Below are 14669 nucleotides of genomic sequence, written 5' to 3'. Positions count from 1 at the left end.
TTGGGCATGTAAAAAGTTATTATTACTTTCAAGGCCATATTTCCACCATGTAAAGCGAATATTGTTAATCACAAATAAACGCTTAAGTTAGGTCTAGATAATATTTAACAGGAAGAGCCGAGTCTCCTGGCACAGGCGTTTCCAACGCCTAAAAGGAGGCTTCAAATATTAGTTAGGTACTTAGTTACTTTTTGTTAAGACAATAAACAGTTATTGAGTTTTTTTTTTAGTTTGAAAGCGACCGAACGACTAAATTGGAATCTGCCATTTGCAGTCTATGTGCCGAACACCTTGTATACAAATAATTGTCATCTTGACTCATCAACTTTGCTTCTATCGTTGACTGGCTATTTGAGACTTGCTAAGGGCGTCTTGCACAACAAAGTTAAATAAAATTTAATCTATGACCTCTTGCTGTGGCATACTGTCAGAGCAAGAGACAAACTATTTAATTTTATTTAACTTTGTTGTGCAAGACGCCCTTAGTTATGAAAAATAAGTGTCCCATTTTAATTGGCTTTCACTGCACGACGGTGACCACACGTAAACGTAAACGTAAAAAGGCACGACACAATTTCAAATCTGGAACGTTTCGAGCCGATCTCTTTATTACGTCCATTGGGCGAACCTTTTCGCACTGATTTGAGCGTCGAAATTAAATTTTCTCCTATTACCGGCCCACCTGCCAATGTATTGGATTAAGGAATTTCCAGAAACGATCTTTACAAGAGAATCTTCGCTTTAAATAGGTATATATTTATATTTTTTTGTATTGAAATTCTGTAATGGATATTGCTTCTTTGAGAATACGAATTTGGGAATTAAGTTCCTTTTATGCGCGTCTTATTTTGTTACTCCATTTAAATTTCATGTGCCTTTCTTTACATTTTTTTCGCGATGAAATGGTATTATGAGATACATACCTATAGGAAATTGCGGTATTACTTAACATGACTGAAGTGTGAGGTGTTTAATATCTTTACCTAATTGAAAGTTTCATAATTTATGGTAGAAAATTTATAATATTTATGCATTTTGTATGTAAATTTAAACAAATCTCATAAAAATGCCCATATTATTATACATATTTGATATTACTAGACACACTATATACACAAAGATCACGATTACTTCACTATGTAAGTATTCCTTATTCGGAAATAATATCGTGAATTTTTACAACGCTCAAAAATTTTCCTCTTTTAACAAACCTGTAAGAAACCGTCACGGTAAAACAAAAAAGAAATCATATTTACCGACATAAAATAGTATCTACATCTACATTGATATAGATCACGCAAACACTTCATTACGTGGGTTTCAACCGCAAATTAGCTCATTTGTTTCATGGTTTTTCGCGCCAGACTGTTTTATTTTACCTTTGAATCGGCACTGATTTAACTACACTCACGGGCAATGAAAAGGTTCCACTGAGAAATGCACCAAATTACTCCTGAACAGAAAAGGCTAGCTTAATGGCGCTTTTCTGCAACATTGAAGTACATTTAACAGAGCTTCAGCATATTAGCAACTAAAAACGGTACCTAATATTTTGTTCAAATTTTAAATAAAATGTTTGAAAAAATTTGGGTCATTTGGTGGCTTTTTGTGAGTGGAACTTTTGCATTGAATTCGGTACTAACTTAACTAATACAGGGTGAATGAGGACATGACAGAAGATAGGGTAAAATGGCGTGACATGACGCACGAAGCCGATCCTAAATAAGGAAAAGGCTAGAAAGAGGAAGAAGGTACTGTAATCATCGCAGCTACAGGAAAACTATGTAAGAAGATATCAAGATATATATATAACGAACTGTAAAATAAGATGAAGATACTTTTTTTTATCGAAAACAATTATTTAAGGTATTTTATATCCTGAAGAGAATCACTTTTATTGAAGCCTATCAATACAAGATCGGTTTTAGAATCACTTTTATTGAAGCCTATCAATACAAGATCGGATTTAGAATCACTTTTATTGAAGCCTATCAATACAAGTGATTCTAAAACTGATCTTGAATAAAAGGATCAATAGTCTTTATACTGGGGAAAACTCAAGTTAGAGCACAAAAAACTAGGAATTATAAAAAAAAACGTTCACATTTTCAAAATAAAAATGAAAACGAATATTCGACGCTGAATTTAAGGCTTACAAAATTGCTCGTATAAGCGACGAACAGAAAACCGGACGTTTTTAATAACAGGATTACGAATCACGTCTATACAACAGACGGTAATCCGATTTAGTTTGTAAACCTCTTATCACGGACCTAATACACAATCCACATCAACCTGTTCTATAGCTTACCTAACAACAATAAAATGAATTGACTACATGTATCCCTGTGTAGTACACAAGTACAACTATACTACTAACGTCTGTACAACCTAGGTACCTATATTGAAAATGAATTGAATTTGACCCTAATTTTGACTTTGCTATAGGCCCTGGTTTCACAACGTTTGGATATAGATAATTGATGATACTGTACAGTCATAATTTCTACATACAGTGAGAAAATTGACAAATTACTTACTCTTAAACGGAAACGGCTAATTGAAGTACATTTAACAGAGCATCAGGATATTTTCAACAAAAAACGATAATATTTTGTTCAAATTTTATACAGTTTGAAAAAAAAAATGTCGTTTGCTGTTTATTTATTTATTTATTTATCAATATGGTACACAAAACAGCAGTTAATCAAAACATGGTACACAGTTTTAAGTTTCTAAGATACAATCTAGATCAACTACCGAGGTATGTATACACATCCTGGAAAGCGTATGTAAACAAAAGCACTAATTTAACATCCTAGATATACATATTTAATTATACATTAGTAGTAGGTGAATTAATTTAGGTACTATATAAATATAAAGTTATTAAAAATATAAACTTTCATGCAAACTTAAAAGTGATGATAATAATATAGTTATAGTTACTCTGTATCAAATTTTAACATTCGTACTTGCCTTTTAAATCTGATGACTTTTGGATCGAAAACATCAACAACAGAATCTTTTGTGCTGGCATAATCATTATATAGACGACACATTCTTGCAATAGGGTTAAAAAATGAAATATTATTTTTATAAGATTGAAGGTGGAATGGTTTGGGATGTCGGGGGTTTGGTTTAGTGTTGAAATTAATCAATGACAGCAATGTGGGGGAGTCTATAACGGAATGGATAATTTTATGGAGATATAATAAGTCCTGATGCATGCGACGAACATAAAGAGGTGTTACATTAAATTGACCTAGTCGCTGAGTGTATGAAATCAAACTTCGACCGTAACCTGATTTGAAGCTCAAAATTCGGAGCATTTTTTTCTGGACTCCTTCAATCCGTTCAGAGTGCACCGCGTAATGTGGTGACCAAATTATAGAGCCATATTCCAGAACAATCCGAATCAGGGCGTTATACAAATAAATAAAACTATTTGGGTTTTTGAAGCCTTTTGTAGATCTCACTACAAACCCTAGCATACCATAAGCTTTGTTTATAATGTGATCGTAGTGGTCTCTAAACGTTAGTTTTTGGTCAAATAGGATTCCAAGATTGCTGTTGGCATTTTGTGAGTGGAACTTTTTCATTGCCTGTGAGTGTAATTATTTAATTAGGCATAATAGGTGCCGCATTGCCGTTTTTTAATGAGTACACACTAAAATGCACTAAGGGTAGGGTTTCCTGGTATAATTGTACCTACTTAAAGTTCTTATTTCTAAAAAAAATGATTGGTAGGAACATGGCAGGATTCGAACCCATGGCCTTAAGAATGAGAGCCGAAGCCGTGTCCGTTATGACACCACGACTCTTTATAGTAAGTACCTAAAATATTTCACACACTTACAGACTATGAAGAACACGGAACCTTCCTTTTCGCAGTAGTCAGGTTATAATAAACCACAAATTTATAACGGAAACCAGAAATAAGCAGTCGAGCAAAATCTAAAATAAATTATTCTCTCTCCAAGTCTCTACCCTCTATAAATTATTTGCTGAGTACGTCGGGGCATTTTAAACAGCCATTAAAACACTCTGAAGATACAATTTTTACTACGCTGTTTTTAAACATCTCTTTATTTACTTTTAAATATTTACTGTATTAATTACCACAAAAATGTTGGATCTATGTTTAGCGGGAGTTGAAGTGCATATTTGATATCACTAATTTGTGTGGATTTTGGCACTACTTCTACAGGATGTTGAAAAAGGAGTCAAGGAAGCCGAATGAAAAATTACATCAATGTTTAAAAAAATGGGGACATTAAATTGGTGTCGACATTTTGTGGATGGAACTTTTTCAGTGACATGTAGGTATGGAACGTTAATGGTGTATTTTTTATTGCTCGTGCTCGTGAGTGTAAATAGAGCTAAAAACCTGATCAATTATAAGTCAAAATTCCATCAGACACAGTTATTTCAAGCCTACTTTCTCACTATAAGAGTCACTTATTAGTCCTATAAAAACCTTTACATAAAGAAGAGCTTTTTAACTGAAGTTCAATAAATTCGTTTTGGTTTGAATAACGTAATTTGCTTTTCCTTTCCAATTCCGAAAGTGCTTTCCCATGAGAAGATTACTTCTTTTTAATTTACTTATCACTTTGTCTTGAAGGGAGAATTAATTTGGTGAGTCCAACGTTACATTTAGAATTAATGTACGATCGAATTTAGACTACAGCACTTAGTACACGGAATAAGATCCCATTTTCATTATTAATAAATAGAAAAGTATATAGGTATACATAAAGGTTGACTGGAAGAAATCGCGTTAAGGCGATAAGTCCGCCTTTGTCTACATAGACTGACAAATGTAATGATCTGTCTGTACCTATTTTTGTATGTTTCTATGTGTATGCAATAAAAAGTTTAAATAAATAAATAAATAATATGTACGTAGGCTTCATAAAACCTACAAACAAACCCATGAATTAACGATTATAACCGATTATAACTAACATTCAAAGTTCTTAGACATATTATGTGACTATTTTGGAAAACATTATTTCATAACCCTAATTTAATAAAATTGAATCAGCTGAAAGCGTACGTTTACACAATAATTACTGTCAAAATAAAGTTTGTGTTCCAATAAAAAGTTGGTATATAACAATATAATTTAGCCCTACCTTCGTGAGTAGCTGCCATCTAGGCTAAAACAAACGCAGCCCGTCTCTTCGTAAAACTCTAGTTTTATTTTTCTAGCAAGCCGAACAGCACCGCGAAAAAGAGCAGTATTTTCTTTGAAGTCTTGCCTTGCTCTAGCACAAGTTAAGGTGCAACTTGATAGAGGACTACATAAGATTGCATAAGACGCGACATTTCGCAACATCACTATTGGGGTGAAGTACATGATAAAGGTAAGCGTCTACCTTTCGGCGTCGTACGCAACGGACGCATCGCGTTCAGTATTATTTGTATAGAAATTCAAACAAGTAGGTCGACTTCATCGGCATTGTCGACATCGTTTTTCCAAACATTTATGTCAATCCGATTGGTGCGATACGTACGATACCTAATAGTTGGACGCTTACCTTTGTGATAGAGCTCAATTATGACGATTGGATGTTAATACCAAGAAATTGCATATATAAGAGTGGACTATGTAATTGTAGCCAGCTACCAAATGGATCCTTTATACAGAGTGTTACTAAACCCAAAGGAGTGGACTCAAAGTAGTTGACTCAATCAATAAACAAATTTCAAAATTCGAGAAAATAAATCATGTTTCTGTATAGATAGGTACTTTGTGTCACTAAATGGAAAAGAAATCAATAATTTTTCGCCCTCGTTGAAAAAATGCTGTTCTGAATGATCACCTGATTCACTCCCTTGTGGCTTAGTTTATCACTTTTACAACACTATAAATATAGAAACCAGTAATCACAATGCGAATACGTCTGCCGTCTGCTGCAACTTTTTGCCGTCGGCAGACAATTGTCACCTTAAAACATGAAACGGGCGGATCTGCACACATTTCATATTCCGTAGAGGTCCAAAATATTGAGTGTCCAGTGACATCTATGAATATATTTGTGTATGACAAAGACTGCATACATGAATATTTTCACTTTGCATGCTATCAATTCCCCACTTTAACATTCATGTTTTCTTCAAGTTGCTTGGCCTTTTTACTGCCACTGTGTGTAATGTAGGTACCCACATAGAAAATAAAGTGTTAGTTCATCTACATAATGTTTTATTTACTCTTAGTTGTTTCTTGCAATGAATAAATAACCAATGAAAGTGTTTTAGAAAAACATTTAAACGGCCAATAACCCTGTCTTCTTACTGTAAATTGAATATTTGTCATTTACAGTCCTTGGAAAAAATACTTCAAATTCTGAAGTGTTTATCGTAAAAATGGCTTCAGTATTTTGAAAACAAAGTGGCATTTCTTTAGACTTAGATGCATCATTAAAAAGTTAAAGAGTTTTTAGTTCAGAATTAAAATTTCTAGTTCATCGTTATATCAAGGAGAAAACTCAAAGTAAAAGTTGAGTTTTATACCGATTATACCTTCTTCTTTTTGCATAAATCATGTTTAACTCAATCATTATTAGAAAGAGTGACCTAATGTCATGTTTTTTTATCATATAGCAATCGTTTTCATTTGCTTATTCAACAATCAATTTATTGTACATACCTCTTGAATTTAGTAAACACAAGGTAAACATTTTATTCGCAAAGTGTTAAAAAAATAATTGACCCCCCGAGTCATCCCATTTCGGATAACTATACCTACCTACACCATTTTTGAAACACCCTACTTAAAAAACTAAAATAAAAACATGTTAAACGTCTCACGTAACTGTCTGATGATATGTATTAGGTAGTATTAGGTAGGTACAGCACAAGAAATTTATTTATTTATTTATTTATATATAAGGTTACACCAACAGGATATCATACATAAAGGTTTTAATATTATTTTATACAAGAATTGTTCACGTATGTACCCCAATTATAGGTGAACACAACATTTTTATATTTACAACAGCTTAGTTAAACTAACATGCAACTATGAGTAGATATAATAAAAACCTAAACCTAATTAACCTAAATGTAGGGCGTCCAGTACTACAATGAAGTAAAAAAATGTTGTGATGATTGGATAATTCGTTGGCGTTTCTGAAGGAGCATAGTTTGAAGGTGATAAAATAAATTTGGATGAATAACAAACATTTTTTGTTTTATTGACGCAGTCCCGATACTTTTTACACAGAATATACACACTAGTAGCCTGTAATCTTACAAAATTCTCTGTCATAGATGAACAAAACAGTTTATTACCTAAGTTTATTAGGGGGCACTCTTTGACTCTACAATAATGTAGTAATCTATCAGCCAAAAGCCGTACCACTGGCTTGTTAGAATCAAGACTGCTAATGAATAGAAGCCTATCTATAATTTATGGCTTCAAATATGAAAATCATGTTTCGCCGAACACTGATTGACGCTTCTGGATGTCTGCCAAATTGTACATTGTATCTAGATATTAATGGCATAACGCTACCGTGGTATTGGAAACTAGGAATAGCTAAGCCAGGTTATGGTAATACGTGTGTAGCAAAAGTGGTTTAGGAAGCCGAAAGGAGTTTTTATTATTTCGCTGCTCATGGGTATTCGTAAAATAAGTACCTACTTCCTATAGTTTATACATAATGACAACGTGAAAATAAATAAAACAGATACTACAGTCACGATCGAAAAGATCTACTTTCAAAATACAGACAGCAAAAAGGGCAACTTATAAAAAAAACTTTTAAAATTGAACAAAATAATAACGTTTTTAGTTGGTATTATACTGATTCGCTATTAAATATTCCAATTCAATGTTGCAGAAGGGTTCATTAAGCTAATCTTTTTTTAAGAAGTAATTTTGTGCTTTTGTCCGTGGAACTTTTTCATTGCTTGCTAGTGTATAATATTTCGCCAAAATTCCCAGAGATTTGATATTGCGATTTTACGTATTAAATCATAACTATCATAATACATTATGCTCACGACTGTAATCCCCGAAGGGGTAGTCAGAGGTGACTCGCAAGCAAGTCACACGCTTTTCGCTGTACATTTGTACTCACGGGATAGGTTGCGAGCCGTATCGCCGTTAATAACAAACTATAATAATAATAACTAATAATTTAAAAGCGAAAGTAACTGTGTCTGCCTGTCTGTCTGTCAGTTACTCTTACACGCCAAAACTACTGAACGGGTTAGAATAAAAATTTGGTGTACAGATGGTATAGACCGTGAAAAAGAACAAAGGCTACTTTTAATCGCGGAATTCCCATGAAAAACTTTTTAAGGCGAAGTGAAGCTCGCGGGAACAGCTAGTATTCTAAAACTTTAAAATAACGAAAAAGTAATCAACAGATATACCTACATATATGGATAATGCATCCAATTAAAACACTTATTGACATGCAATATATTAAAATTTAGCAGACTGGCCGCCCTGATTCCAGTCTGGGGTCATAAATTATAACGAGTTTAAGTCGAGGGTGAAAAACAAAAGAACGGCGCTTTCAGAAACCTGTGTAAAAGGCATTTATCAGGCAAGCACTAGTGGGAAAAATATCGTCAAGAGAATAAACGCTCTTGTAGGTAATATTTCTTAACGGTGAAAGGTAATGTTGAACCAATTTGCTGAACAGGAAAATATTTTTATAGCTTAGGAGTTAGTTTATGGGCAGGTAAAAGATCTAGGTGTGACTTTAACGGACCTAGAAATAATAGTTTATTTTTACTGGCGTTTTATTTTATGTTATTACTTGTAAACGTTATAAATATCATGTTAAATAAATGGTTTTACTAACTTTTCTACAATTGTTAGTACTGGCGAGCCAGGCTATTCGCTAGTGTCATTCCCATGATTCGTGCATATCTAAGTCCCTAAGTAAAAATATATTATCTATGTTTAAATTACCTAATATGTGTATCAGTAAGGAATACAACAAGGGATCTTTCCAAATATTTATGTTGGTATTTTTCAATTTGCCGCTGACATTGATGGAATAGCTCCCAACAAAACATACTTACTTTATAATGTACGGAGAAGAATAATAAATAGTATCAAGAACAAAATAAACCTTAAGTTTTTGCTCGTAAGCAAAACCAACTTCAAACGGTGGAACCGTAGCGAAGCTTGGAGCATCTTTGAAATAGTTACGTATTTTTTTATTTACTCGACCATGTTCTAGGCTACTTTCTGAGAAGGACAAAAAGTTGGGCCGCCATTTTCACTCGTTCGTTTGTTTTTTCTTGAAAGAAACTTTCGTAGACAGGACAGAGGCGAATTTTATTATATATGCTTCTACTTACACTTATACGGAATGCATGTATGTTTATGGAATGGTAAGGGTCCAACTTTCTTGCAACAGACGCATCGGATTCAGAATTCTTTGTACCTATAGAAATTCACACAAGTGCGTCCACTTCATCGGCATTGGTGACGTCATTTCTCCATACGTTTATGACAATTCGTTCGGGCTGATACGTACAATACCAAATACGTGGACGCTTTCCTTTAATCAATAAGCCGAAATTCGACAGTCTGGAAAAGCTCTTAGCACGAGAATATGCGATGCTGCCTGTGACGCTGCACGGTACCGTTTATACAGGGTGTTGCAAAAAGGTATACTAAGCCTACGTATGCAGCATTTTATATCTAACCCCGAAGATGAAATCAGAATGTCAAAATACATAAAAAATAAAATTCTTTCTCCCTCCCATTCATGAAAGACGATCAATTTGTTTTTTAGAATTATAGTTTCTAAGTTACATTCAGACTTAGATCTGCTGATGTCCAAAAATTGATATGTTAAGTGTATGTATGTACCAGTCATCTTAAAAGCTTTAGTACTTTGCCAAAGTCACAAACCTCATATTATATCCATTCCTTAAAACATTGAATATGTTTTGATACCTACTACATATTAATAATACCTTTAGTAGGTACATAAGTAAGTAAGTATGTTCAAAGATATTGGATTTGACTGGTATCAGATGACTGACACTTTTGATGCCTTTAGGTAACATACGACCGTGATTATGTAGGTATTATTAACAGAAGTATAGTGTTACTGTGCATTTATAAATATACTATAATGTCACAGGCATATAATAAAAATCGCCTCACCGTTTTGATGTGGCTTATTCATTTTATAGACGATTCCTTATTGTTATTAATACATTATTTATTGCGCATAAATAAATTGAAATATAGGCGAACTTAATGTTAATATAATTCTCCAGTTAACCTTGGGTGTTGTGGAGAAAGTGATAGGTAGTGCGATATGCAGATATGAAATAAGTTAAGTTTGTTTAAATATCTATAAATACTAACTCATATAATATTTACGATATACAGTATACAAGAATTACGAAACTGCTCAACCATTATTTACTAACAAGTCGTCGTTACAATCAATCCCCTAATCACAAACTACAAATCAATCCCCTTTTTGAATGCAAATACCTAAAGCAGGAATCCAATTTGAAGTAAGAAATCCAAGGCAGACCCTTCGGATTGTATTGAAATAGGTACTTACTAAGTTTAGAAACTTTGGTGGATCACTGTCAAAGAGGAGATTGAAATATAGCGAAAGGTTATCTCAAAGGAAAGGATCTTCAGTGTCTAAAATCCCATTAAAACTTATTCCATGACTTAAAAATTGAGACCACGTATGGAATCACATAATATGCAAGGGGTGGGATATGCATAGAAGTGTTACCTACATTTGTGGTTAATATCTAGTATGGATCACACAAAGGTTGACAATAATGAATAATTATTTTATATTTAAGCCCGATTTCACAGTTATTTCCATTTTACATTCCAAACAAAAATATAATATTATTAAGTATAAACTATTATTACACCTACCTACCTATAAATAATTTAACCGGCTTATATTGTATTTATGGGTATTTTTAATAATAATTTTGATATATTATTTATAAAGTAAGCGATAACCGAATGCGGTTCTGCGGTCGTTTCCCGCGTAGTTTTTTTAAATACTACAGATATTTGATAATCGGGTCTTAGGTGTTAATATGACTGTATCTGTGTAGATATGTCGCAGGCAACTGGTTTAATCTCCTGTTTGATTGAACCACTAGCCCGTTCATTGGATGGCGCTATTCAGTTGTATGACTAAAGGACAACTCGTCAAGTCGTTGATTGTAACGTTCGACGTCTTGACTGAACGTCATTCAGCGAAGTCGTTGAATGGGATATAGTATAGCAACTTTATAATGTGTGGTTAGGGTGAACATCACCTGACAAGAGTCAACAAAAAGACTATGTTACAAAGCTCTTATCTCACAAATTAAGTAAACAATAACAATAAACGTACCTTCATATAATTGTTCATAATTATCCAGCTTCGCCACTTTTTTTCTTTGAAACTATCCGCCCGCGGCGTAATAATAGGTTAATTCATGTTGTCACACTATTTTAACACAAATAACGCACTTTAAAGCTAATTTATTTGCAAAAAACTAACAATATAGGTGCTTTTTGTGTCAGCTGTTAGACGCCATATTTGTTTTATTCACCACCTGACTGATTTTAAGTCAGCTAACTAGTTGGACGTTTTGTGACGCTTGTACAATCAACGTTCGGCCTAGTCATACAACTGAACAGCGCCATCCAATGAACGGGCTAGTGGTTCAATCAAACAGAAGATTAAACCAGATGCCTGCGACAGATACATCAGCTGCCCGATACCCATATTACAGTCATTATACAGGTTATGCGTAGTTTGGGGTCGGATGGCCGTGTGTGCGATGTCCCCAGATATTATTATTATTAAAGTATTATAATAATATTATAGAGAGTACCTAAGTATTGATTTATTGAATTGCCGTCATGATCAATTAAAATAAATCAATATTTTATTAATACAGTATTAATGTTATAAGACGACCGGAAGGAGTAGTGGGTAGTGCCTGAATGATATGCCGAAGGTGCCGAGTTCGATTCCCGGCTGGGGAAGATATTTAATAAATCTCTGAGTTGTGTGATATCTCCAACCCGCCTGCCAAGCGTGGAGATATAGAATAACCCTCCAGTCTTGGAAAGGCAGTACGCTATTACCTACGGGCTGAGATTTACCTTTTTTTTGTTTATTTAGTTACAGCCTTAAATTTTAGGCCCTGTCTTCTTTATTAATGTTAAATGGTATTAGATAGTACATTTTCTTTAAAAAATTACTTTTAAAACAACATCCAGTCGAATTGTAAACCTCCTTCTTTTTTTCGAAGTCGGTAAAAAAACAGTAAATAATTACGTTAGCTTCCCTGGATAGCCGTATGTACCTAAGTAACGTCGGTATTTTTCATTAATTTTACACTCAAAACTTAAAACCACCTCCAAAAAGGTCAGGTTGAATTTTAAATTTAAATTTCCTTTCACATAAAAATAATCATTCAAACGAATTAAATATTGGTGAACGTGGTAAAAATGTAAAAAGCGAGAAGATAAAGTAACAATTCAGTCAAACATTACTCGTTGAAAAAATATTTATTCATCACATTTTCCATTCAGAATTTTTAACCGACCGGCATATGGATATAATAGCTTCGGAAAAAGGAATTATACTTAGCACACATTTATTATTAAAAAAGTAATTTCATAACCGCATTATATTTCCGATTTATGACTTTTGCTTATTAATTATTTAAAATCAAACTCAAATGGCGTAAAGCTTACCTTCTGTTCCAAAACAGGCTTAAAACAATTTTCACTTTCAACAGTTAATACGTATTACGCCTTATTACATTCCTGTCCACTAAGAAACTCACATCTCAAATATTTATGAAGAAAAATAACGCAACAACTTTCTCCTTCACAAAACACACACTCACTTTTGAATTAGGAACAATTCAAGCGCGGGAAACATTCGGAAAAACAGCAGCCAATCACATTTTAAAATCCGCGCGACGAAAAAAGAAAACTCGTTCTAAAATCAAAAATTTAAATCGCGGATTTCCATTCCGTAGTCGCGAGGGCGCGCGGGGTATCTGACGTCTATGCCAGTGGAGGGTAGAGTACGCACTAGGGCTCTTGCCAAGTTCTGATGTGAAAGAGATCGCAGTATTGAATAAACGAGACAGGGCTACCCTTGTGAAATCTATATGAAGCTTGCTTGGAGTTCTGAAAAAGTCTTTCATTCAATGTCGCTTCTGTGCAGCAGGAAGGCTGATTAATTAATTAGCTTACCTTAGTACATTGGTTTGAATGATTTGTATCTAAGTTATCTTACTTACTTATAAAATGTTTCATCAAATTCAGTTGAGATGTTTCACAGATTTACTGGGTTTCTCTTGAAATTTCCGCATATAAAAATAGGGCTTTTGGAAGATATTTCGTAAGATTAAAAGTTGCTCAGATTTACGTGCCAATGGAAATATCACTTATAAAATTCCACACTAACTATATGATCCTCGATGTTTGATAAAAAAGAAATCTAAAAGCACTTATTTATTAATATATTTAATAGCATATAAAAATATGAAAATTGAAAACACAATCGTAAATTTTATGAAGTGTTGTTCATTAAAATTTATTTTCAACATGTGGCTTCTCAAACAGAGATTTTGGGTGAAAGAAAGTAATAAAATAGTTCATTTATAATTAATTTTACCAACATTTATAATAACATAGCGTATTTATTGAGATAATTTATTGTCTGTCGCTTATAATTGGTGATTTTAGTATACGTAATAGGTCCTTACTAAATATATTTATCATTTGCCCGCAATCTTCAGTCTCCCTGTTAAAGATTTTCTCATAAAGGACTTTCGAGAAAGAGCGGTGGTAGCTCAGTCGGGTAAGCGCCCGCTTCTCACGCCAGAGATGCGGGATCGAATCCCGGTGCTGACATGAACCAACAAATTCCTTGAATTTAAGTAAAATGTATAGGTAGGTACTTAATTACCATCGCTCTTACGGTGAAGGAAAAACATAGCGATGAAACCTGCATATCTAGTTTAAGCACATGAAGATGTGTGAACGCACCAACCCGCAGTAGACCAGTGTGCTGGAAAATGGTCCAAGCTTAGGAAGGCAGTTTAGACCTAGGGGATATGCACAAAGGTTCCATTCGAGAGAGCCAGGTGCAGGCACTGACACTCCCACAGAGAATAGAATAGAATAGAATAGGACCTGCATATCTATATTAAGCACATATAGATGTTTGAACGCACCAATCCGCAGTAGACCAGTGTGCTGGGAAATGGTCCAAGCTTAGGAAGGCAGTTTAGACCTAGGGGATATGCACAAAGGTTCCATTCGAGATAGCCAGGAGCAGGTACTTACAGGTACCCCCGCAGAGAATAGAATAGAATAGGGCTCCCTTTGCTAGAGTTCCTTCCGCTCCCTTCCCCCACCACCCTTACCCCCTTATTCATAGAAAAGTTACAGAACGTTTTAACTAATAAACTGTTTTGTCCCTCTCCGACGAAGAACAATTTTTTCTTTGACAGAGAGAGACAAAATAGTATATTAGTTAAAACGTCTTGTATCTTTTCTATGAATAAGGGGGATATAATTTGTACAATTTACTTATACTAAGACCAATAACTTATAATTATCACTAGCTAAAACTAGGTCATTGAAACAATTCCTTAATTTTAGTCTTAGTTTACAT

The 14669-nt window shown here is 33.9% G+C and overlaps 1 protein-coding gene across 1 annotated transcript in view; it reads right to left on the bottom strand.

Moving 5' to 3' along the window:
• LOC105383917 overlaps positions 1 to 13063 on the bottom strand; it is a 43542-nt gene extending 30479 nt beyond the window's left edge. Inside the window, exon 1 of the mRNA XM_048631386.1 lies at positions 12731 to 13063. The gene's annotated coding sequence lies outside the window, so the exon portion shown is untranslated. The remainder of the gene's footprint in view (positions 1 to 12730) is intronic.
• Between the last annotated feature and the right edge of the window lie 1606 nt (positions 13064 to 14669).

Source organism: Plutella xylostella, chromosome 28 (genome assembly GCF_932276165.1).
Source record: "Plutella xylostella chromosome 28, ilPluXylo3.1, whole genome shotgun sequence".
In the NCBI taxonomy this organism is placed as follows: Eukaryota; Metazoa; Arthropoda; class Insecta; order Lepidoptera; family Plutellidae; genus Plutella; species Plutella xylostella.
This window is presented reverse-complemented; position numbering and strand designations above follow the sequence as displayed.